This window comes from Lepisosteus platostomus, chromosome 1, assembly GCF_059453375.1.
Source record: "Lepisosteus platostomus isolate fLepPlt1 chromosome 1, fLepPlt1.hap1, whole genome shotgun sequence".
Taxonomy (NCBI): domain Eukaryota; kingdom Metazoa; phylum Chordata; class Actinopteri; order Semionotiformes; family Lepisosteidae; genus Lepisosteus; species Lepisosteus platostomus.
The window spans coordinates 17,527,856-17,553,910 of NC_142611.1; the positions used below are offsets into that span (position 1 = coordinate 17,527,856).

Below are 26,055 nucleotides of genomic sequence, written 5' to 3' on the forward strand. Positions count from 1 at the left end.
AGTTCTGGTCCCTTTCCAAATGAATTTTGAAATCTGAGTATGTGTTATATCCCAGTACCCTCAAGGTGGAAGCATATACAGTACTGCAACAATTCAAATGAAAAATCACAATAATCTTTATATTGGACTTACTGTACGAGTTTTTGAAGTTACAGTATGACTATTCAAATTGCTGTATACCTGTTAGAAATGTAATTATAGTTTTTATTGTGATGGTGTGTAATAAAGAGTAAATGTCAATACCAAGGAATGTGAAGTGTTTGACCACTGAAGCTCAATTAAGCTTTTTTTCCATTGCGAGAAAGTAATGTTTACTTGGACCAATTCATGCTATAACATAATAGAGTGCTAGCATCATTAAAAAGAGCTAGAAGGCAGAGACAGGGATTAAGAGACATTATTTACATACTGTATAACAACATTTCATCATTATTGAGTGCTGTGCAAACCTTTATTGTTCACAGAAATAGTTGTATAACAAGAGAACTGAGCCTGTACTACATGTTCTGAGGGAGAGTACAAATATGTGTGCCCCTAGAAATACTGTAGCACAATTGTTGACTGACAGGCAAAATGGTAACACAGTGGTTAGCATTGCTGCCTCACAGTGCTGGGACCCTTGATTCAATTCCAAATCTGGGCTATCTGGAGTTTTCAAATTTTCCTTGTGTTTGTGTAAGTAAAATGGTGGTACAGTAGGTTTATATTCTTGTGTAATATTTGCCCTGGTGTGAGTGTGTACGTGTTTGTGTCTATGTGTGCCCAGTGATGGATTAGCATTTTATCCAGGGTTTATTCTGCCTTGCTCCAGATGTTACCCAGGATAGGCTTGGGCCCGCTGTGACCTCGAATTGAATAAGCCAATATTAAAACAGATGTGATGATGAATGTCGTTTCTGAAGGGTTGGTGTATAAATCTTTAAGCATGTTAATTAATCCTGAACCCACACGCTACAGAAACCCCTACTGTATAGATATTTCCAGTCACACCAGTTAAATTTCTGCATGGCATTCATTGAAAGGGCAGCACAGAGGGAAATGATGCCTGTTGAGGAGGAGGTAAATAATGTAGCAGGAAGCACTTTAGTAAAGCCTGTCTGATCATGTATTAGGTTGGTGCATGCAGTTTGGCATCAGCAAACATCAAAGAGATGGGACAATAGCACACATAATGTCTTTTTTTTTTCAAACAATACAAAGGCGTACAACAGCAGTGATAACATGATCCTGAAATGAACCTTTTTGAAAGAAAACATGTATCCTTAAATATGAGAATGGGAAGTAATTGGGGCTAGAAGATCACATAATACTCAGAAGGGTCATTCACCATTTATCATGTTGTGAACCACTACCTTTAGCTCACAGAGTGATAAAGGCACCTTCAGAACAGCTGCCTGTGAAGGAGAAAGATTAGGTAAATAAAGAAACCTCGTACATTTTATCCTGGCTCAGTAACTCTCCCTTCGCAAGACAGCAGTTTTTACATGAGCAGAATGAGGAAATGCCTTGTCCGGCTGGACTTTTTTTGTAGTAGGATGTGCCCACAGGAAAGACTGCAAGTAAAGTCCCAGGGGTTAATCAATGTAGCACTATACAGACAGGTTGCCATAAATCACTGCAAGTAGGGTACTGTAGTTATTATTCCATCACACCTGGATGATGTGTTGATCCTGACAAAATTCAGTTTCTCACGGTCTCCCATATTGTGGCTAAATATTGATGGATAGTTTGGCTATAACACCTTGTCAAGTTAGGATTTTCTGTTTGTGAATACCCCAGATGGCAAGCAACAGTGTGCTGACCTAGAACATCTTCCAACAAACCGATGAGACAGAGTTATTTATCTTTAGTTATGCAGGACTTTGTTTCCATCCATGCATTTTCCATGCATTTTCTAACCACTTGGATGAAACCCACACGAAAATACAAACTCCATGCAGATAGCATCCTACATCTGGAATTGAACCCAGGGCCCCAGCACTGTAAAGCAACCATTCTAACCCCTGCACCACTGTGCTGCCCCTTAGCATTGTTTCCTTTTTTGTGTTTTATTCACATGATTATCACAAGGCTTGACATTCAAGAGTTTATATCACAAATAAACTCACTACAGTATATGGATGTTATTGTGGCAGGAGCTCTTATACCTCTGATAAACCCATTGTACTGTATGAGTGTTGTTGTGGCAAGAGCAGTTCTGCAGTTTGTTAACCATGAATTACAGACTCTCCAGTTACACTGGAACTGGTGAGAACAAAATGGTAAAAGGATAAGGAAAATATCAAAGTCAAGCAAAATGGGGTTGATGGCAAGAGAAGGTCTGACTCTGGGTTACCATCTGGAATTGTGGTCATGTAATTCAACAGTAAATTTATTTTTGATCGTGTTTGCAATTGCTATATATATATATTCCAGGTTAACTTTCCTCCATCCATTTTCTAACCTCTTTATCCAATTCTGGACCATTAGGGATACAAAGCCTATCCCGGCAAGCAATGAACACAAGGCAGGATATACTGTACAGTACCTTGGCTGACACGCCAACCCATCACAATGCACACAAAGACACAAACATGCACATACTCACATCAGGGCCAATTTTTCCAGATGCCTATTATCCTACCAGTCTTTGGTCTATGGGAGGAAACAAGAAGACACAGAGGAAACCATGGGCGAACGCGGGGAGAATATGCAAACTTCACACAGGAAGCACCCCACATATAGAAACTGGGCCCCAGTGCTGCAGTGCTGCAAGGCAGCAATTGTTCTGAGTGATTTATTACAAATCCTGTGCAGGTCTCTAAGAGAGTCCGATGGCTTATGAGTCCAAGATGGGCAAGGAGAGTGGTCAGTAGTTCCAGGCGAGGTCGAATCTGGGTCGAGAGAACAGCAAGGCAAACAAATCCAAAAACGGACAAGATGATAGGGTTGTCGATAGGTCCAAGGCTAGATGGTTCTTCGTATCGGTGGTCAGAGTTAGAGGACGTTGCAAGTTCAGGAAGTTGATAAATCCCTAATACCACGCGAGGCCTAGGAGTGAACTAGTGAGGAGGGTTTAAATAGTGAAGGAAGAGGAGATTGAATAATGAGGATTAATTGATGCCGGCTTTGCTCGTAACAGCAATACTAACCATTGTACCACCGTTCTGCCTGGAAAAAATAAACATAGTTCGATTTTTATTATTTCTTTCAGAATTGGGAGCATATTTTTCTTTGGAGAATCCACCATTAATTCTAACCTTGATTCTTTCGTAGAATATTTATTAGGTAACACATTTTGCAAAAAAATCTTCTGTTACTTTGAGAGACTTGTCTGATCCCAAAGTTACACCTGAGTGATACTCTGTTAATCTCCTTTGAGTTATATATTTGCCAGCACAACAGAGATTAAGAATAATTAAAGTGCTGTAATGCAAAAAGGTGAGATTTTCATTATGTACCTTGTTTCCATTTGGAGGGAAAAAAAAGGTATTTTACAAAAGTGCTAAGAGCAAGTAATTAAAAAATGTGAGAGTGGTACGTGGTACTGTAAATCAACGAAAAAAACAAAAACTCATCAATTGGATGAGTTGCTAGCAAAGCTATTACATTACTACCACTGCAGTAGAAATTAATACATGTAGCTTGGTTATATTTAATTGCATTTACATTAATATCATTTCCAGGCTATTATGATAGTGAGAAGATTTTGTAAATAAATGATTGGAAGCGACTGAAAAATAATTATGCAGTTAACTATAGTTTAGTTCAGTCAAGGTTAAACTTTATAAAAAAAGACTTTATGATCTCAGGAAACAAAGAATAAAAAATCGAAGTTTTAAAAGCAACATTGGAAGTAGATGATTATGACTAGAAATGTTTGTTGTTTAGCGTGCTTAGGTGGTGCTAGCAGCTAATTGCTGAAAATATACCATTCAGCTACTTCTTGAAAGGAGCCAGGGTATCAGTTTTGGCAATATACTGTAGATAGCTTTTTTTATCAGATTCCCACAACCCTTTCCATAAAAATGCATCCCGGTTTTAAAACTTCTAAAACTCCTTCAATTCCAAACTTATTTCCATGTAGTTACGACTTGTGTCTTGTGCATACAGTATTTCACTGCTGATTCCTGTTGAAGGGCTTGGGGTGAGCATTGTTAATGCTCTTGAGGACTTTAAATACATGAATTGGATCACCCTGTAGTCTACTATGGTCAAAGCTGATTCAGTTTTTCGTTTCTGTGCATGTAGGATATATGTTTTAGTGTATCCCCCCCCGTACTTCATTTAAGCTTTTTTATCATTTCTAATTTTGTTGTCTACAAAGTATTTTTATTCCATTATATCAGTCACCTTTTTTTTTAAACTGCATTTTTTGTAATGTCTTCTGTATGAAAACAATCCCACCTTTTTAACGCCCATTCTCTTCTTTGATATCACCTAATACACTGAAGTGTCTTGTAGGAGGTAGCAACTTTAAAGTCAAAGGTGGTTCCCAGGAAAATAATGTATTGCTAACACATTAAACTTTTTTGCATGGAATCAATTTAGTTCTAGTTATTAGACATTACCTAGAGAGTCTGAAGATTAAGCTAAGGGTCCTATGTAGGTTATAAAATATTATTGGAAAATATTGTTTGAGCATCAGTAATTATTAAAGCTCTGTTTTGACAACAGTATTATCAAATGTCTTTAGTTATTGCTTTGTAAGGCTTAGAGAGTTGCTAAATGTAGGTTACAAATGTTAATCTCTAAAAATTAGGTAAATGCTGTCATGTTATTTGTAGCAGAATTTCATTTTGACTGATAGACCTTCCCAGAGATGTAAGGTATTGACCACAATTCAGAAATAATTTCAGGTCAAAACATTTTTGATATAATTGGCAACTTGAATGAAATATTTACCTTGGTTTATGTAACACATTGCATCAGGTAGTATTAATTTAGCAAATGTTGGCTTTAAGGACAAGATTAAAGTAAATATATTTCTTATATTTAGCACTACACCAAAAGCAGATAGAAATCTAATGGGAAAGCTGCACTATTGCAGGTTGTTAAAATGTGTATTGTGAGTTGTTGCTCTTTGCAAATTTACCATCCTGCATGGAGTATGATTATGATTTATAAAATTCAATCAGAAATAAGAAAAATCAGAAATGGTCAGCAAGACCAGTAAGACAAAATTATGACAACACGTCAGATTACTGACACATGAATTCTGATCTGTATTATATTCAGATTGTACTCTTGTATTACTCTTGTATCTTCCATGTTTTTCTTGATTTATGTTGCCTTTGATAAGGCTGCTAATAATCATATAGTGCCTTCATTTCTTTGAAGCCTGGGAGCAAAGCTTTTGCTTTTACTACTGATACTCAGCGTATTTATCTGATAAATCTTAGGAAAACAGATCTATCAAAAACAATGGGAGATCTGATATATTGAACCTTAAAATCTTCTGAGAAAAAAGATAAAGGCTGAATAACTTAGATGTTGTAAATGTATGACATATGCTACTCTATATGTACCTTAATGAAGTGTGGCCTGCAGATTGGAAAAGATTTTAAGATTTTTAAAAAGGAGCAGTACTATAGCACAGCGGTAAGCTTTACTGTCTCTCAGTGTAACCCAAATAAGTTATATGGATACTGTTTTCAAGTGGCATTTACAGTAATGCATGGTGTACTCTGGTTGGCAGCAGGGGCAGGGATTTTACTACTGTTGCAAATCATAAAAGAGGGTATAAAAAGGGGGGAAAACACACCAAAACTTCAGTCACTGAGTGATTGAAGAGAAGACAGCAATGCCCTCGTTGTTGAAACTCCCTGCTGAAGTCTGCATCTCCATATGCTCAAAAGATATTTTCCCTGACAGATCATACCAGAAGTGGAGGACCCAAAAGATAGTCTGTGTAAACTATTGGTGTATTTGTGTGCTGTGGAATGGTTGGGGTGGAATATGAAGTATTCATGACATTGGTCTTCATAAAATACCTGAAATTCACTCTCATTTATATATTTTTCTAGAACTTCTTGCTTCTACTGCCTTCCTTGTTTTGGCCAGAATTTTTCTGTTATTATAATTTTTATTTTGTAACTAATTGTTTCTCATGTTTACCATTGGTAAGTCCTAAAATGATACTTTTTTAAATTACTGAATTGCAGTCCCAATACCTTATTGCACTGTTTGGTGTCCTTCCGTACACTGTGCACAATTCCATGTCTTTCTGACCTTGACCAGTGACTGTATCCATCTTCTTGCCTGTCTCATCACCATTGTCTGCTTTTAGGTGAATTGTTTTTTTTTTCTGCCAAAGGAAAAAAAAAAATCATATTTTGTTTTTCAGTTTTATGTAATAGCCCCCTTGTGGTGTTGGTACTGTACCTGTTCAGGCACAAAATAATCAGACAAATATTCATATCTTAATATTGCCTAAATCATTTTTAGGTGTTTAGATCACATTTTTAATAAATCCATATTTCAGCAATGGAACATGAATGAGCAAAAGTATTCACACAGTTACATCTTAGTATAAGCAATATCTATATTCTGTATATTTGGTACTATAAGTAGTCGTTGAAATGTATTGTATAACTGCCCACTCCCTTCTCATACTGTATGTAGCAACTGTAGTCAGATTAATACAGTTTCTTTTTCAGTCAATGAAGGAAACAACAAGTTTAGAGCTAAAACCTAGTTATGTATGTTCATAATTTGCTAGACTAGCGCGCATGATACACAGCTCAAATGGCAAAGTAATAATAACACTCTGCCAATTCATAATGGCAGCAGTCCATTTTGGCATTCCTAGCACTACAGTAAGACTGATTATTGAGAAAAATGCAGTAAGTGAATAGATAAAATCAGAATAATTCCCAGGTTTATGGAAATGTTAAATACCTTCAAAGCAAGAAGCCAAAGAGGTTCTTAAAAACCTGAATAATTGTCAAGGCCCTACAGAATGATTTGGCAAAATACAGTACGTACTGTTAATAAGAGAAATGTACAATACCTAACCAAACAGGTAAAGATTAGATGTTGGTTATGGAGCAAGCCCCTTCTTTGCAAAAGCTCATACATTATGTACATAGACAAAATTGGAAATGTATCTACTGTAAGAACAAATGTTCTATAATAGACTACAAAATTTAAACTTTTGTTGAATGTGATAGTGCTTGTACAGATTTAACTTCAAGAACTGGAAAACTATATGTTTTATAGAATATTAAACACAGTAAAATCCCAAGGATTATTACTTAATGCAATTATATTTAGTGGTTGCTGACTCATTGAATAGCTTGTCATGTGTAAGCACGACAATAATCAAAAGCATGAACCTATGTCACCACAGAAAAGAAAAGAAGGTAATGGACTGGTGATCAGTCACCTGATTTGAATACATTTGAAGTGTTGCAAATAGAACTGAAGTAAAACAGGTACAGCACAGAATGGCGTACTAAGTCAATTTGATACCATACAGTAGGTGGGTATTCTAACATTCAATTACATGTGTCCTCTTGATTTAAAGGTGATAGCTATCAGTTGGCATGCAGTCAATATTGTAAGCATCAAAGAAATGAGAAAGGTGCCACAAACACATCCAAAACTATAAGTCACATTCATGAACTGTAAAATAAAGATAATACAGTAAGTAAAATGCATTAGACTGTCTAAGATAAATTATTATAATGTTTTAATGAATGCTTTTAATAATGTATTGTTAATTGTTCTGTATTTTTCCATATTTTTTCCTACTTAAAATATGATGCAATAATTACCAGTAGTGCACTCCAGGTTTCTTGTGGTTCACTCCGGGAAGTGACTAATTTTGTTAGACTTTATGTGCCTCCTAAATTTGAAGCATCTTTGAAAAGAATGGTCAAAACCAGAATATACATTATTGTCTTATAAAGCTTTTTTTAATTGCTTTGGACTGACTTCACTGAAGTTAACTTCTTTTAGTAAGTCATTAAACAAAACTTCCCTTATTTTGTTTCTTGTGTAAAGCCATCTGGAAGAAATTATATGTAGCTCTTCTCAAAGAAATAGATCCTGTCATGCAAGTTTGATCATCACAGCTATTAAAAATAACCCCAACTGTGTGGACAAGATACTGTATGTGTAAGAGAAAGGTAAGTAATGTTATGCAGTTAAATACAGGATTCATACTGCATGTCCCCATTATTCATTGCCTATACAGATTAGTCCTTGTTATAGAATATTTAAATGAATACAAATACTACACCTAATATCCAGAGAGTATGGTTGTATCCTGTATGCAATTAATTTGAGTGTAGGGTACAGAACATTTTTTGTTTCTGAAATGGAGTCATCAATGAAGGAGCTGAAGCAACAAAATGGATACACAACTTTTATTTATTTTTAATTAGACGGTGTTGTCTGAAGTGAGGAAATTATCTGCTGACAACTTCCTTCAGAACTGTGACTGGTTTCAGCTTCAACAGCAGTCACTATTCATGGCACTAATAATTAAGTTGTCACAATGAAGGCTCTGGCTGTTTGGTAGACTCAGGAGGAAAATGAATTAGGCAGGTCTGCTTTATGCTCACCTCCTTTTGAAGTCATTCGGTGAAGAATCTTTTTGGTTAGGCATTGCAATATTTATTTGGCTTTTTAAAAAAAAATGTTATTCACAAAAAGCATAACACAGTTTTATGTTACATTTAGACTGAAGAGAAGAGCTTAGATACACTATCTGGTTTTGAGGTGTGTGGAACAAGCGCCATAGCACAGGAATCATCTAATGCATGTGTTCTCTTAGGAGACTGGGGTATTTCATGTTTGGTTTAATATAAATTAGGTTTCAATAAAAATGAGGGTTTGCATTACATTTTTTAATAATACTTGAAGCAGCCTTACATAAAAAAACAAGGAAAAAAATAAATCATTCTGTCCTGCAAGGTTCATGGATGTTTCACAGAGCATACAGTAGGTCTTGCTCCTAATATGTTTACAGTTCAGCAACAGATATGCTTTTAAGACCCTTAGTGCATAATGTAATGTTTTTTTTTTCATCATGTAATAATGCTTTTGGATCAATAGGATACACAGAAACTTGTTGGGACAAAAAAGACATGAAAATCGTTCTAAAGATTCCATGAGAAATTAGGTCTCTGTGAAAGAAAAGAATCAAAAAAATACATTTTATCATGGCACTTTACATAATTCTCTCATGGTCTTCAACACCATAGCACTAAAGTCCCTAAGCCACCCTCCCACCCCCCATCACTTTCCCTCCATGAGCCTTTTTAACAAAAATATACAAAGTGCCTTTGTGAAGAACAGCTTCTAAGAAATATCCTCAGTTCAATGCAGCTGCATAACTAGGACAGTCTAACTCCCAGTGTTATTTACTGTATGTTATTTGATCCTTCAAAGAATCCAGATGTTAGTTTGTGTAGATATTTACTGTACATCGTGTATAGAGTATCCAATTGAAAACAAAAGATCTTTAATAAACTTGAATAACATTATCTCACCTAAATGAAACAAGTAATTCTTACATTTTCAATCAGAGGAATCCATGCAATTACGTTAACAACACATGTTATGTGCTACTGCCAAGCTTCCTGAGACTAAGGTTGCAGTATATAAAGAAAAAAAAAGAAATAGTATCTTTTAAAATGATAGATGTCTATGATTTGATTATACTGTAATTTTGAGATTATCTGGGGATAATTTGCTTACAGTAATTAGCTTTTTAATGAATACTGAAATGAAAATTCAGAACATTCACTTACAAAATCTGGTGATGTTCCTTTTACTTACAAAACCTAACACTGGTACTGGTACTGGTACACTGGCAAGGATTCAACATTGGAGGTAACTTGGAAAAAAATGTGAGACAAATGTGACTGAGGGATGATTGCAGCAAGTGTATACTGAAATACTGTATTTAGCTATTGCTTTAGTCTCCAAAATTGGCCTGTCCTAATCCCTGAGTCATGATATGAGATGGTAAGGGAGTGGTCTGTTTGTCTTTTTGTTGCAATACTTCTGAATCAATATTTTAAACAATTTTGCATTACCCGATAACTAAGAAGGCATTATTGTTTCAATATAATAATGCTGTTTTAGGTTTTGGAGTCTAGTGCCAACAACATACTGGCTTTGCTGGCTTGTTTCATGAAAAAGCTGATGGAGTCTTCAGATCAATTAACTACTAACTACTAATTGGGCTAGATGGGATGAACGTTCTTCTCTCATTTGTAACCATTGTATTTTTCATATCTAACATGTTGCCATTAATTTTTCTTCATTAATCCTGAACAAATGATTTTATGAATGTATGGTTAAAATGTTTTTAGCTTCAAAAACAAGATGATAGCAATTGATGGAGCCTGCTAGCAGCTTTTACATGCTGAACTGTGACCATTATGCTTGCTTGAGCACAGATGCTTCCCCCCCTCCCCGTACTTACCCCCAAATGGTGAATGTTTACCCAAATGGTGAATGTTTACACTAAACTCCAATGAGAAAGGAAGGTTTCTATTTTCTAGAGTTACATCAAAGACAGGAGGGGGAGGGTGTGGAGAAAGGTATATATAAGCTGTGTAGAGCCATATCCCCTTTGAGGTACGATAGGAACTATAACTATTATGGTCCTTATTGTGGTTCCTTGTATGCATACAATAAAGCTTGGCTGGATGAATGAACACCTCAGGCTCGAATTTCTTGGTTTCTACACAATGTTTCATCCATCATGTCCTAACAGCAAAGTTCAAATAATAACAGAGTAACCTAGACTGCTGCTCTTCGAGTACACTCGACATGCAGAATAAGTGGTGCTTCCTTCAGTTATATTCCTTGCCTTTGTAACCCCCTGTGTACTATGCATTCCTGTCGAAAGCAAGCCCCACGAGTTTAGTCTTCAACCTAAAATTGCATCTATTATACCAGTTGAGAATACAATAATGAACATAATGACATACAGTATAAGTTGAAGAAACTACCACCAGGTTGATGACAGCATGAAATTATTGCTGTCAAGCTGCAGCCTTAATGAGTCTTGCAGTTGTCAGTTTCTTGTAGACTCCCAACCCATGCTCTATCCCCAGATGCCTTCCATTCGTGACAAGGCTTGACAAAGCCTGTATTGTTGGCTTACCTGTTCACACAGAGGCATATTCCAGACAACGTAATTCCTGTTGACACATTCATTTACCTCCACTCTACTCCCTCTATCACCACCAGCATTTAAATCGTATCTCTTTCTATAGAAACTAATATACTGTAATTATAAACCTAAACTTTCCCAGTAAACTTTATACAGCATGGTAGGTGCACATTGGTAAAAACACTTTAAACTGCATCTTGTGCCGTTCATATTTATGCTGTATGACACTGTGACACCAGATATTAAGAGGTTGACCTATTTTAAAATGTTCTGCATTTGTGTGAAATCTGCATGAGCTTTGTTGGTGAAATTCTTCAGTTATTGTATTTTAATCCTAGGGCACGATAGAAGTTTTTTTTTTTTCATTCTTGTTCTATGCAGGGCCTGTCATAAAACAAAATGCAGAATAGTAGTCTTCACAACTTGAACATCATATCACATGTTAAGCATGCATACTGTATAAATTCAATCTAATTAAGTTGGACTCGTTACTTACAGTTTGGCATTAGGGAATTTTGTATGATCATGTTTGCAGTTTTAGTTTACTGGTCTGTTATACACTTATTAAGCCTTTGTGAAAGTTGTTTCTGCAACAGTGCTTTAAAAACAGTGTAACATTCTGTATGAATTGGTGACTGTGCTCATTACCCACAGGCTTCTGACACATTGTACATGGTTATGGTTGTATTAAGTATTAAAGAGGCCCTTTTCATTAAAAAACAAGCAAGCTTAATTTGCATACCTGTTACAAGCAACAGATGGCTTGATTTGAATTTTTGTATTTTTTGAACACGAACAGTAGCAGTGAGAAAATAGCTGATAAATGAAGGGATAATGGGCCATATGGATAGTGTGCTATACACCTGGACTGTAATAATCTGTGACTAAAACAATCATAGGAGGGAAGATGAGGGATGAGTGACAATTGAACAATATAGTGTCATAATTACACATAAGGGTTTTTTTTCCTCCTTTTTCCCCACAATGATTTATTACTTCTAACACAGCAGCTGTTGGAACTTCATTTTATAACTCTGGTTAAAAGCACCAGAAAGAAATGTAATTAAAATAATGGCATCGGCCATCTGACAAAGCTAAAAGGATTGTGACAAATAGGTGTCAGCACCTGATTGTCTCCCTTTTTGTTTTAGGTGTAAAATGAAGGAGATCTTTTACAGGTGGTGAAAAGACTGCTGTCAAAAGCATTAATATTAGGTCACCTGTAGTGTTTCCAGTAATATAACAAAAAACCCGAATAACAAATACAGTAGCAATATAAAAAAAACTGGCAACTAACATTTAATGCTTTAAAATTTAAAATACTAAACATTTAAGATTACATTTTATTTTTTTAGCAGTTATGTTAAAAGGTACAGATTTTATTTGTTATTCAATCCTAAAAATGTTTTCATATATCTCATGCTGTGACTGCAAGTGATTGCGTTTGTTGCTATCCAAAAAAACCTTTTGCTGAGGAGAGGTAATCAAAACAAAAAGTTGAAATTAAACGTAATCATTGGGACCAATCCTTGCTAATGTAATGTTATGTGAAAATCACATAACAAATGAATGAACGATCATACTGGATACTAATTATTTAACGAACTTAATTATTTACCATTTTTCTCACAACAATTGAACTTATGGTGGTTGCTTGTTTGTCCTCAAGACTTTCCATTGTAGTATTGGAATTAACTGTTAAAGGTTTTTTCATTTTACAGGCTTTGCTTTGGACATCATAGTACAGACAAATGATAATACTTTGTCATTTAATGTCAGTTAATACTACATTGTTAGAGGCTGTCATGCAAATAAAATTGAAGCTGAAATATGCCACAATCATTCAAGAATTATAGAGGTATGTGTAGTGATACCATTGTAGTGTGCCATTAATTTTATTAATATTTATTAATGCTCATGGCCTTGATTTCTTGTCTTTGATACATAACAGCAATTTAAGATTTATGTATCAACCTTGACAACAAACTCTCACAATTTGTCCTAAAGTCCTAAAATTAGTCACAAGAGTCCTAAAAGCCTAATTTTACTGGTTTTCTTTCAGAAAGAGACAAGTGTTGGCAGGCAGAGTCCATGTTTTGACTAAATCACTTCTTGCTGTATCATAAATAAAATATGGACAAAACTCAGAATTAAATATAAAAAATTATATAACAGTATTCTATCTTAATAAGTAAAAGTGATACGCATCTTACTACAGACATATGATAATACTGTATATTGTTAGAGGCTGTCATGCAAGTAAAATTGAAACTGAAATCTGCCACAGTCAATTAAAAACTTATAAAGGTATGTGCAGTGATACCATTGTAGTGTGCCATAGTTACTAAAAAAGCAATATCACACAAAATTTTGGAAATCTGATTTCACTAGTAAAGGCTATTCCATTGCTGGCAGACTTCCACATTCTAGCAGAAGCAGTATGTAAGACTGATGACGCAAAATTGTACATCTGATATCCTGTACCAAAAAATAAATGCGTATAAAATACTGGGAGTATATTTGAGGCTGATTTAGGTGTTCAAATTAGACAATGAATGATTCAGTTGATAGACAAGGAGCACAGATTTGCCCAAGTTCAAAATATTCAAAACAAACATATTCAGTTTGAATATAATATTTCTATCATGTATACTGTATTTTTTAAAACACAGTGAATGAAGAAAGTAAAAAAAAACATGTTTATGAACCTGAAATGTCATTATTATATATATATATCTGTTGTGCCACAGTAATGGTCCCCTTTGAAATCACCAAGTAATTTGAAAGGAAACCTTGTTAAGGAATATATTACTTTGCTGTGCAGCTTCTATTAGTTTAGCACAGCCCAATGTCTAAAAAAAAAAAAAAGTGAAAATTAAAAATCCACAAGAACAAATGGTATTAAAGTTGTATAAGCATCAATGTCCATTTGAAAATGTTATTGGAAATACCCATTTTTATTGGAAATGTATTGTATGTTATAAGAAATCTAATTTATTCTAAATCCAAAATGAAGAGACCACTTCCTTATGAAATTACTGGACTCTGCAAGGAGCAATAGAGAATGCATGTACAGTATATGTTTTTGTCATACAAAAATTACACATGTAAAATTGAGATGATGTAACAAGCCCCATGCGCATAAGCCTAAACACAGAGACAAATGAGGGCAGAACACAGGTATAGATACAGAAACATAACAGGGACAGCATGGTATAATGCAATATAACATTGTTCAGTCAAATACAATTTCAGTAAAAAAAAAAACATGTCCACTGAGTTGTAGTCCTGAGATTTTAGTAAACAGACTGTCCCTATTCCCAGGGTCCAGGTGACAGCTGACAAACAAGGTTAGGGGACAAATAATATGAAATATGATATTTACAGTATAAAACCAACTGACAATCATACACATCTCTTTTCCACAACATCTTTCTCAACAATATCCTGGTTATACCTCAAAGTGGCTTGTATAGAACAGGAAAAGATAATATCTCAAACCCCCGGTACAGTTTACAACAAAGTATGAGACTGAAAAAATGTGGCAAAAGGTTTTGTAGTCAGACAAAACAAAACTGAACCTTTTTAGTTTAAATGCAAAGCATTATATCTGATGCAAACACAACGAAACTCATCATAGTGTATTACTCTGTCAACACCATTCCTGCTGTCAATCATGGTGATTGCAGTATTATGGCATAGTTTTACTTCTTCTTAGCAGGGACTGGAAAGCTTGTCTAGACTGATGGGAATATACAATAGATTGAGCAAAATACTGGCAAATCTTACAGGAAGATTTGCTTCAGAACTAAAATTGCTACATAAATTTACATTCAAGCAAGACAATGATGGAAAGCACAAGAACAAAGCATCACTGGAGTGGCTTAAGAATAACAAAATGGACATGCATGAGAGGCCCAGTTAAAGTCCATACTTGGCTCATAATGAGAATCTGTGCAAAGACTTAAATTCTGCTGTCATTAAGCAATCCCAAACATGGGAAAGCTTTAGTAAATATGCCTAGAGAAATAGCTAACAAGTTAGAAAAATGGTAGAGACTTACCCAAAAAGACTTGTGGCAGTAATTGCTGCCAAAGCTGCTTCCATCGAATATTAAATTCTTAATACCTATGCAATCAATATATTTAATTTTTTGAATAAAATATTTATTTTAAAATTTATTTGAATATGCATCAGTTTCAATACAATAGGATCAGATTCATGACAGAATTAATCTGAATAGTGTTGCGAGAGACTGCCAATGCTTACAGTTGTTGTCATTCAGAGTGTGACTTGGTATTATAGTGAAGAAAGATGTCAAGTTCTAAATGCAGCAGAGACAGCCTCATCTGGGTAGACTTGTGAACATCATTGAATTGCTTTGGCACTCAGCAGGAATATAGTTTGTGTACCCCAGCTGCCCATGGATGACACTGTGCATGGTAATCAGGAAAATATTCTGCTTGCTGGCAATGACAAGTTTCATGCATTTGCCTTCTCTAATTCTGCCTTCAATTCAACAAACATGTCCATCTGTAAAGTACAATACACGTTTAAAGGCCCAGGTCACTGTTCAAACTGGATGTCCTTCCTGCCATTAGTGAAGGAATTGTGCCACACCCATGGCATTTACTGTATATACTTCTGTGAGTTGATCAACTTTAGCTGGTGTTATGTCTTTCACATTCAAAAGCGGAATATGCCACAAACCTTGATGTTTGCACAAGGCCTGAAACTGTTAAACCGATACTGTAATTGTGATTACTACAGGCAACTAGTGCACTTCCATGGGCTTGTGATGAAGCAGGTGTAATGGTTCTTGGGGTTTCTGCCCTTGTCACTCTTGCCCAGTCAGTTCATCCCTCACTGCCTGGGTATGAACCCGGGTCTCTGGTGTCACGCAACAGGGAACTTGCCAGCTGAGCTAAAGGAGAACTCCCTCAGCCCAGGCGGCTGAGATCCCTGTTATACGCAGGGGCGTATTCATTACACAGGCAATGTCAGTGATTCTTGTCCTGTACAAATACATCAGGGTAACTCATTTTCCACTTTAAGAGGTCCTTTTACACTGTATATTGAAACAGTGACAATACTTGTTTATTGAAATAGTACAAAGTGATTGCATTTGTTGCTATCCAAAAAACCTTTTGCTGAGGAAACGTAATCAAAACAAAAAGTTGAAATTAAACGTAATCATTGGGACCAATTTTTGCTAATGTAAGTCCTTCACTCATTCGCTACAAAGGCATCACTTGTCTGTACTTTTACAGTCTGTAAACAAGTGCTGTTTTCTGGTATTTTTTAGTGTTGCAAAAAAGATGTTAGATCACTTGCATTTCATGTTTTTTTTTCATTTCCATAGTTTTAAATAAACAGACTGTAGTTAACAAGCCAAACAGTATTAAAATCTCCTATTTTTCCTTCTTTTCTTCCATACCCATTGTCACACAATGGCCTGAGCAAGGCCAAAGTAGGTCAGTTTTATCTCAAACTGGCTCTGCCGCAAAAGCACCCAAGCAAACAAGTGCAGTCTATTTACAGTGCTCCCATTCCCCCACACCAGAAAACAACCCCCCCCCCCCAAAAAAAAAGAAACAAAAACTAATTATTCAAATAAAGGTAAATCCTCTATCATCTCTCTATCATCTCTCTATGACACTACCTAACCACCACCACTGCGTCTGGCTTTTAAGGGTGAACGGAAATAGGGAACAGGTGCAGGTAATAGGAGAAAACAGGGAGGGGCTGGAGCACCCTTAAGAGGAGGGGTTAGCGATCGTGACAGTATCATCTGTATGTGTTACGACCCCAGGTGTCTAGGGGTGAAGGGGTGTAACATTTAGGATGGATTTGGATGCATGTGGGTTTCTGATGAGGGACTTAGGAAGCGGGACAAGAAGTTTGGTGCAAAAGTGATTTATTTTTAAAAAGTGAATAAATGACTGGTACGTAAACAAGACACAATAAGACACAGGGAAAGGAACTTGAGCGGTGCCAAAGGAAAGAAAATAACAAACAAAATGGAGCTGGCTAATAAAGTGAGGGGAAGCTTACCTAACTACCAAAATAAAATCCAAAACACTCGGTCTTCTGTGTCTTCTAACGCCCTAGCCTAACCTTCACTGACTACCCAAAACCATACAAGACAAAAGGCACTCACCCATCCTAAACTAGTGTTTCTAATACAAAGACAAACTACGTGAGCATAATGTGCCCAATAACCTTAACTAGCCTTTTACACAAAAGTTCACACAAATACACGAGTGAGCTATGAGTGAGCTACGAATGCGAAACGAAGCCGAAGCTGAGCCGAGCAGAACTTAAGTCAAGCGAAAGGCCCCTTCATTTGGAAAACCTCCAAGTTAAATACTGAATAAGTTGAGTTCTGATTGGTCGAGAAGCTGATTGATGATGATGTAATACGGCAACAATGGTGTAATGATGAATCAATTGGGGGGGGGTAGCTGAATACAGGAAGTGGAAAAAAAACAAAACATACAGACACACACGGACATAACAGTATGTTAAGTCCACCTCATTTGCAGTCAGTACTATAGGGAACTATTAACATACTGTATAATAGCAAACATGGTGGAAAAGGTAAGGGAAACTGAACATTTATAAATGCTTACTAGCGCTTCTTGGGGTAATTGGCCCAGTTTTATGATAATATACAGTCAGTTTAGTGACATTAGTATTGTATTCAACACAAGTCTTCAACACAGATGCAAAACAAGAGATGCTTTCCGGCCAAGGTTCAATTTACTGACATGCTCACCCTTCATTTGGAATGCCCACTGCAGCAGCAAACTCACCTACTGGCTTTTGTAGAAGAAAGCCAGGGATTTACAATTTTCAAGGAAAAAGAGCAGTTATTGATTTTTGTTTTCAAAAGGTATTCAGCAAAGAGAGCAATACAGCACAAACTGTGTGCTGGTTCAAAACAGCTTTCAGAATTGCTCCGTCTATTCACAAGTAGTCTACTTTGAAGAAAAAAATAAAAAGCAACATGAAATAAACGCAGGGCATGATATATGTTAATCCTGTCCACCAAATGCAACATCTTTTGCAACAACAGTTAAAGTGTGTGGGACAGAATACTAATTTCTAGAAATGAAGTGAAGCTAAGAGGCTAGTGTGTTGGCACAGAGTTAGATATACAAACATTGGTCTGTGACAAACCATTTTCCATTTGGTAATCTGTTAACTAGTAATGCTGAATTTAACTGGCTGGGTGAGCACCAATGTTAAAGGAATACATTTATGTTCTGTGCAATGTCATGGGCAATGGATACCTTAAAACAGATTGCAAGCCTTTACCTTTTTGGAATGTGAAAAACAGCTGCGTTTTAGGATCTAATCTGTCTTTGTCTTAGTATTTTCTTCCCCCTTTGCAACAGAGTCTTACCTTCTCACAGGGTAGCTATGTGCATTGAAGAATTCATCCTGATTTTCAAAGATTTGTGAAGGAAAAAAATTGACAAGGCATATTAATCTGTTTGGTATCTCTTGTCTGCCAAGTGACAGGACAGTAGAGTGTTAATACAGTCTTCTCTTCTGAGCTTGACCTTGAAATAAAGCTAAAGTATCCTCAGTTTCCCAGCACAGTCATCCTACACTTTAACGAAATCAATAAAAAAATTCCTACAGTATACAAGGACCAGAAAATGTAAATGCTTCCTCTTCTCAAGTTCTAATTATAATGCCATGGGAAAGTAAAGGTGGCAGACAGGGAGGCGTTGCTTGGCTGCTTCAATGTGTTTTCCTTTGCCAATTCCCCTTCAGAATTAATGTTGGAGATTAATACGGCTTTGTTCTTTTTGTGATTGCAGAAACAAAACAGCCATGTTTGCAAATGGAAAAGAGGTCATTTTCTGTGCAAAGGAATTATTTTTCCATCAGACAAACCTGAATAGCCATCTAGAATGCCCCATGCAAACATTTCAATGGAAAAAAATTGTACATAGTGTGCGATGATGCAAAAAAAGACAGACTACTTTACAGTGAAAATGAAAAGGACTCAATGGATTCTATGAAACATGAGGAAAAATCTATATATTCAAAAAGCACTAGAAAGAAAATATAACCTGTTATGACGCAGTGATTAAATGAAAGGAACCGCGCATTTAGGACAGGCTGAGAAGTGCTTGGTCCCAGTGAAGGCGAAATGAGTGTCAAGAGCTGAAGGATATACTGTGCGAGCACACAAAGTCAGTCTAACAGAGAAAGTGCTGTGCATTCCTAAGGAGCTACCAATACCAAGCAATGAGATGAGAATGGGAGAGAGTTTAAATATGTCTGGATGTGGAGGGTGTGGTAACCAGTGAGCTGTCCTGATTGGTTAACGGGTCTGATCGGCGGCGTTCATTGGCGGATTGCCTCCAGCTAGTGTTTGATTGGGGCGAGGCTGTTTGTGTGGAGGATTCCGAATAGCAGCGGGTGTGACATCATCATTATGTGGGGGCAGTTGCCTGTGACAACTGCCCCACAGACTATAGAAATTTAGGAAAAATAAAATAAAAAGACTGTCCCATTCTTGTTAGCTTTTTTTTAAGTAAATGAAAATACAGAGAATAAAGAAAATGAACTTCAGCATCTTCCTGTACTTGCTTGGAGACTGAGGGCTCCAAGCCCTGGCTCGTCCAGGTGTAACATAGCTCTCTTGTAGTACCTTGAACACCTCATGACAGAGAGTTCAAGTTACCGATGAGACCTTTGGTAACAATTAATTGGTCAATGTGTCAAAATAACAAACATTTTCATACTTTCATACTCTTTCTTCTACAGTCATAGAAACATGGGAAATATAATCTCAATAAAGTATGAATATTATTTGATACAATAATATTTTATTGTCTGATGCAATTTATTTTTCATCCACGTACTGTATGTTTACACACACTTCCAAAAATTAGGCAACACTCCTACAGGAATCCACATAGATTAACAGAACCTATAAGGTTACTTCCATCACAATTAGCCTAAGCTCCTATAATTGCACAATACGGATTCTTTTTTGCACGTAAACATTCATTACACTTTCCAATAGACCAATATTTCTTTATTATGAATCCATTTATTGAGTAATTTTATTGAATGCCTAATTAAGGAATTTCTCTAAAACAGACTCTAAAACGTCTGTTTTAAGGCATCAGTTTGTGTTTGTCATGCTGAACAAGCAAGGAATCAGAGCAGATCCTAACAGCTAGTCTCAACACACTCTTAATGTAAGAATGTAAGGTTTAAAAGCTCTGCTTAAGTGGCTTTCCCACTAATTTAAAAACACATCTTTAAGAGTCTGGACATCTTGACTTGTGTTGCACAGAAAGACTGTTATACTGTACCAGACCAATTTTCCATACTACATGACACTTTGCACCACAGAACTGGAAAACACAATTTGGCACTTGGAACCAAAAAACGCATAACCTGTGATGAAAGTAAATTTGCTATTGTACATTACAATGAAAGTAGTGTGAAGGTGACAACACTCAAACAGACAACAGGGCTGTGACTCTACATTTACAATTTTACAACACATTAGGGTTGTGGGTAATTACTCAAGCCTTGTTTTTCCATAAACATTGACACCCAATTTGGAACAATGCTAGACAGAGACAATAAGCAAAGAGGAGCTCACAAAAGAAACAGACATTGGCTGTGGTGATTAAGCATCTGCAAAAGGGAAGTTGGAGGAATTGCAGTATGACAATGGGACAACGAAATAGGAAGTGCTGCAAAATGGCGATAAGCAATACGATGTAAATGTACTGCTGAAAGAGGCAAAGTTACCACCAAATAATGCACACAATAAGGCAATTTTAATGGATAGGTTGTTGGTATTTGCCTTTGTCTTTAAAATCCATTGTTTCCACTGAATCTGTATCTTTCCTAGAATGTATTTAGTTTTGACTCATCAGGGAATGAAAAGGTCTAGGTAAAATCTGATGTTTTTTTGGCTTTTTCAAAGAGTCAGGCTTCGTCCTATACTTATAGATGCATTTAGAACCCAAAGGGATGTTATTTTTTTAAACCACCCTATCTTTTAAGCTTTAATTTTATGTTTATTCTCTTATTTTTAATATTTGTTGGTGTACTGTTTAATTAATAAATTTACATCAATAAAAAACCTTTCTCCTCCAGCTGATTTTCATTTTTCTTTACTATGCAATGGAAAGTGTATAGTAATAAGTGTAAAAATTACATAACATAAATATTTTGATAGGAAGAAGCATTTTGTCACAAGTGCTTATTTTTTATCTTTTTTTCTGGAGATCTCTTACAGAAAACCAGTTTTTGCAATTAACATATCTTATACAGACTTTAAATGCAAACAGTGTTGCATTTGTGCAAAATAATTGATAATATTGTGCATCATTTAACTGGTTCCTACAAAGCAGATTAGCACAACCTTTCCATGAACAAAAGACATACAAAACAATGTTTTACTTAAATAGAAACGAATTACTCTATTGTCACAATCATTGAGTCTCTGGGGAAAGTAGCCTATCAGCAATACACATTGTTGCATCAGTCATCAGTGTAACATTCAGACAGACTAGTCCAAACAAAAGTCAACATTTTCAATCTGTTTCCATGGAGCTCAAGGCCTTTTCCATTGGAGTCTCACAATGAGGCCAGATGTGGAGCGTGGTTACAATATTTGATATAACAAACAGGTAACAGCTCATTCCCTTTATTCTTAACTAGTAGCCTTCATACAGTAGTTAATGCTTGGATATTGAATATAGGTTTTATGGCTTATCTGAAAGACGGCAACTTTTTACAGTATAGTGTCCCCGTCACTATACTGGGGCATTAGGACCCACATAGACCCCAGGGTGAGCACCCCCTGCTGGCCCCACTAAAACCTCTTCCAGCAGCAACATTAGTATTAGTTTTTCCCAAGAGGTAATATTACTAAATTACATTACTAAAAATGTTTTGGAGGGTTTGCACCAGCTTAAGTGAAAAACTTTTTCATTTCTCATTTTTATGTTTGTGCTTCCTTTTCTTCCAGTCCATTGTCGATTTTCACTCTTTAATACTGATTTACATACTATAGAAATCACAAATATTTAATGACAGAGTGTTAAAGTGATAGCAGGCATAAAAAGGCAGGTGAAAACTATTCTTGAGATGCCACATTTTGTGCAGCTGCTCATGTTTGCAGGTTTGACAATTTCATGACCATTTTAGCTGTAATGTGGCAGTGTTGCAGTCTCAATTCAATTCACCCAGCACCTCCCCCTAAATGTCCAACCTAATTATTCTGTAGCTCAAGGATCTTTCTTTAATTACTATTCTTTTGGGAAGATATGTGTCAAAATCTTTTATGTGTTTTCAATGAGGAGACAATTATCTCTTCAAAAACATCTTTAAATCACCCTTTGAAAGACTAAACTTTGTCTGAAGAAAAGTTTGCTTTGTTTACTTTGGAAATCAAATGCCTCAGAGAGATCGATTAAACACAGAGCCAGAGACTTGATTAATGTTCAGTGCCAAGGCGGCATCAGAGGTAATCTTTAAAATGGCAGACACTGCAGGATGTTGAGCCTAGAAGCAGGTCTTCTGTGGTGCTAATTAAGTGTTAATGACAGATGTTGAGGTCCTTGAACTACAGACCAGCTGGAATCATTGCCTTGTGCACCATTATAGTTATCGGTAATGTTGTATCAGAACATGAGATTTAAATATGCTCAGCTAAAGACTTTTCTGTCAGATGAGGAAAGATACATTACATGCACACTGGTGGCTAAAACTACAGGGTCAGCTGGAAATGGGACTAAGGATCATAAGTATATGGAATCATTTTTGGGAAAAATATTAACCTTTGAAAAAGGAAAATGCAAAAGAAGATTTTTCTCACAAGAGTTTATACAGTACCACCTTCCAAGCAATTTTAGCAAAACTTTCCTAAGTATTAAATCTTATCCAACAGTTGCAGAGCCAGAGCTACAGAGCTTGAACAAGGAATGAACCATCCTTAATAAATAACAGGCCACACAGGCTCCCTCTTTCTGCTTTCATTTTCTTTTTTTCATTATTCTGTAGTGATACTGTATGTGGTTGTAACCAGGGGCAGGGGAATGCTAAGTTAGGACAAACACCCCCATCAAAGTCCATTTTTTTCTTCGAAGGGGGATACACATCATTAGTTTCTTTATACCCAAGAGTATTAAGCAAATCTTTGAATTTTACTGTGTCTTGAATTGTGGTGGTCACTAATCCTTTCCTCCTAATGAGCTTAATGTGCTTCTAGTTAACTGCACAATGTTAGCAAAGCAGCAAATCATCTAGCAGTAAAGATAGGGGAAAATGTGAGGCTGATGCATGACCAATTGTACATGTAACTGAAAACAGTTTTGCTCTCCCTGCTATACACTGAGAAACCAGTCAGTAATCACTTAACACTTTTTTTCTTTAAGGAAAATATAATGATTTTTACAAGAACCGGAATACAAATTTAAATGTACTAATCACTGTCAGGCACGTATTTAACTTGAATACAAAAATTGTGTGCTGCAACAGATGAAGAATATGCATTAAGACATACATCATAAACCTATCAAAAGTCTTTTTGATAACAAAACATTTGACCATTTAATTCTTCTCTTATTCCATACCATCCGTCCATTTTCTCACTACTTTATCCAATAGAGACACAACCATGCATACAATCACACCAGGGCCAATTGCCTGCTATCTGCATGGAGTTTGTACAGTATATTCTCCCTCTGTTTACATACAGTAGGTTTTCTCCAGGTGCTCTGCTGCTACTGTTAGGATATTTGGCTTCTGATGCGAGTGTGTGTGTGTGAGATACAACGGACTGGCATCCTGTCGAGGATATTTCCTGTCATGTGCCTTTTGATTGCCGGGAGAGGCTTCAGGTCCCTCGTGACCCTGTATTGAACAAAGTGATTTCTCAAATGTTTTTAGTAAGACTACCCAAGGTATAGTTTCTCTCAGTTTAAAGAACAGATGACCGGCAGTCTAATGATTCATTGATCCCTTACTGACCAAATAAGAATTTTCTTCAATATTCCACATCCTATTCAGTGCTTATCAATAAGATAATAAGAGTCCCAAAAACGTATTTTTGATCAAAATCTACTCCTCTTGTCTTGGCAATTATGGCCATCCACACTATAAGCAGCTAATTACAGGACAGATCGGGACAGTTTATCAAAGGCTCATGAAATTAGAATGGATTTATCTGATTTGTTGTGTGACTAATTTCACTAAATACTCGAATTAATGTTATAACAAAGGCTGTATTTTTCTATTTTTGATCCAGGGTAATAATTTCAGAATTATTATGATGGAAAGCAGCATTTCAAGCGAACTTTGACATTTAATACGGCAGGCTTTGGATGTTTAACTTTTATCTGTTTTCACGCTTTAAGTTAATAATTTTTATTATTAGCATTTTCTTTATGTATGAAATATTTTTCCTATCATAAACATCACTATCATCTGTTTAACTAGCACGAAGATTTGTCTGTCTTTTTATCGTGAAGTCTATCAGCTTCAAGACACAATATTGTAAAAACGAATGAAATTAAATTAGAATTTGCCATTCTATTAAACATTTATGATTAAATTTCTTTGCTCAGACAGATAGTAATTAAGCAGTGAGTGTGATAACTCCTTTTAATTTCAATTCACATTTCAAAATCTGTCCTGTCTTAAAATATTCACTGCGTAATGGGGCCAAATCACATTCCTAAACAGTAATAGTGCCATTGCATTCATAATTATTATCATAATGTTAACTTGTATTGATTAGTAATTTATGGACTCTTCATTGGGGTTAATTTAGTAATTTAGTGTTAGTGGACATTGTACTGTATGTTGTTAACATTTCCTAATGTTAAACCTCTTTTTTTGGAGTGGACTCAGAGGTATAATTAAGTAACAAAATGAATCAATTTCTCTAACATTTTTGAGAATGAGAATTAAGATGAGAATAGCAGTATTGACTTCTCAATCTTGTCCATATTATTTGCAATGGACCCATTTGTTTTTTTGTCTTTTAGTCACCGCATAAATAATCTCATTATATTTGTGAAAAAAGAGGCAATGATAAATATTGGATGTTATAATGATTCAGTACTATGCACAATTCAGTCGCACATGACCGAGTATACCTATTCTCTTTTTTTTTACCCATCCATCCATTTTATAATTGCTTTATCCAATACAGGATTACAGGGCAGCCAGAGCCTTTCCCAGAAATGAATGAAAGCACAGCAGGATACACCCAGGAGAGCACACCAGTCCATCACAGGGCACACACAGACACAAATACACACACTCACACAAAGGTCAATTTTTCTCACAAGCCATTTAACCTACCAATATAATTGTGCACTGTGGGAGGAAATCAGAGCACCCAGAGAAAACCAACACAAACACGCAAACTCCACACAAATAGCACCCCAGGAACTGGGCTCAGTGTCTCAGCTCTCTGCAAGGCACCAGTTCTAACCACTGCACCACCATGCCTCACTTGGTTTTTATGTCTGACACTTTCATTTTATTTTATGCTGTCTCATTTCATCAGTACCTGGTCATTTATTTTAAAATCTGCAGTGCCTTGCATTGCATATGAAACACTCTTGTCCTAATTTATTTGAAAATCTAGGACATGTGAATGTCTTATATGGAATGTAAAGCAGATAGATAAAAAATGGATTTAAGACTGAGGACAGGGGGGTTGTGGGTGATAAAACTGGTGTTCTGAAAGCTTGCATTTATATACCATATAAATTATATACATTGAAAACCATTCTCAATATTGTAATTCCCATAATGTTTAACACTTTTAGAAGTCACATCAAACTGCAAATCCATTGGTACTGAAAACCTAAGTATACATACTGTATGAATAAATAAGAGCATAGGGAACACGACTGAACATCTAAAAGTTTATT

The 26,055-nt window shown here is 36.0% G+C and overlaps 1 protein-coding gene and 1 long non-coding RNA gene across 6 annotated transcripts in view; one reads left to right on the forward strand and one right to left on the reverse strand.

Moving 5' to 3' along the window:
- The window catches only part of LOC148677792 (leucine-rich repeat and immunoglobulin-like domain-containing nogo receptor-interacting protein 2), a 504,064-nt gene that overhangs the window by 41,162 nt on the left and 436,847 nt on the right, over positions 1-26,055 (forward strand). The gene's annotated exons all lie outside the window — the stretch shown is intronic.
- Positions 430-18,795, reverse strand: LOC148677793 (uncharacterized). The gene is made up of 3 exons (XR_015935453.1): positions 18,525-18,795; positions 6,153-6,286; positions 430-3,041 (listed from the first exon to the last, which is right to left on the reverse strand). It is a non-coding gene; the product is annotated as an uncharacterized LOC148677793 (long non-coding RNA).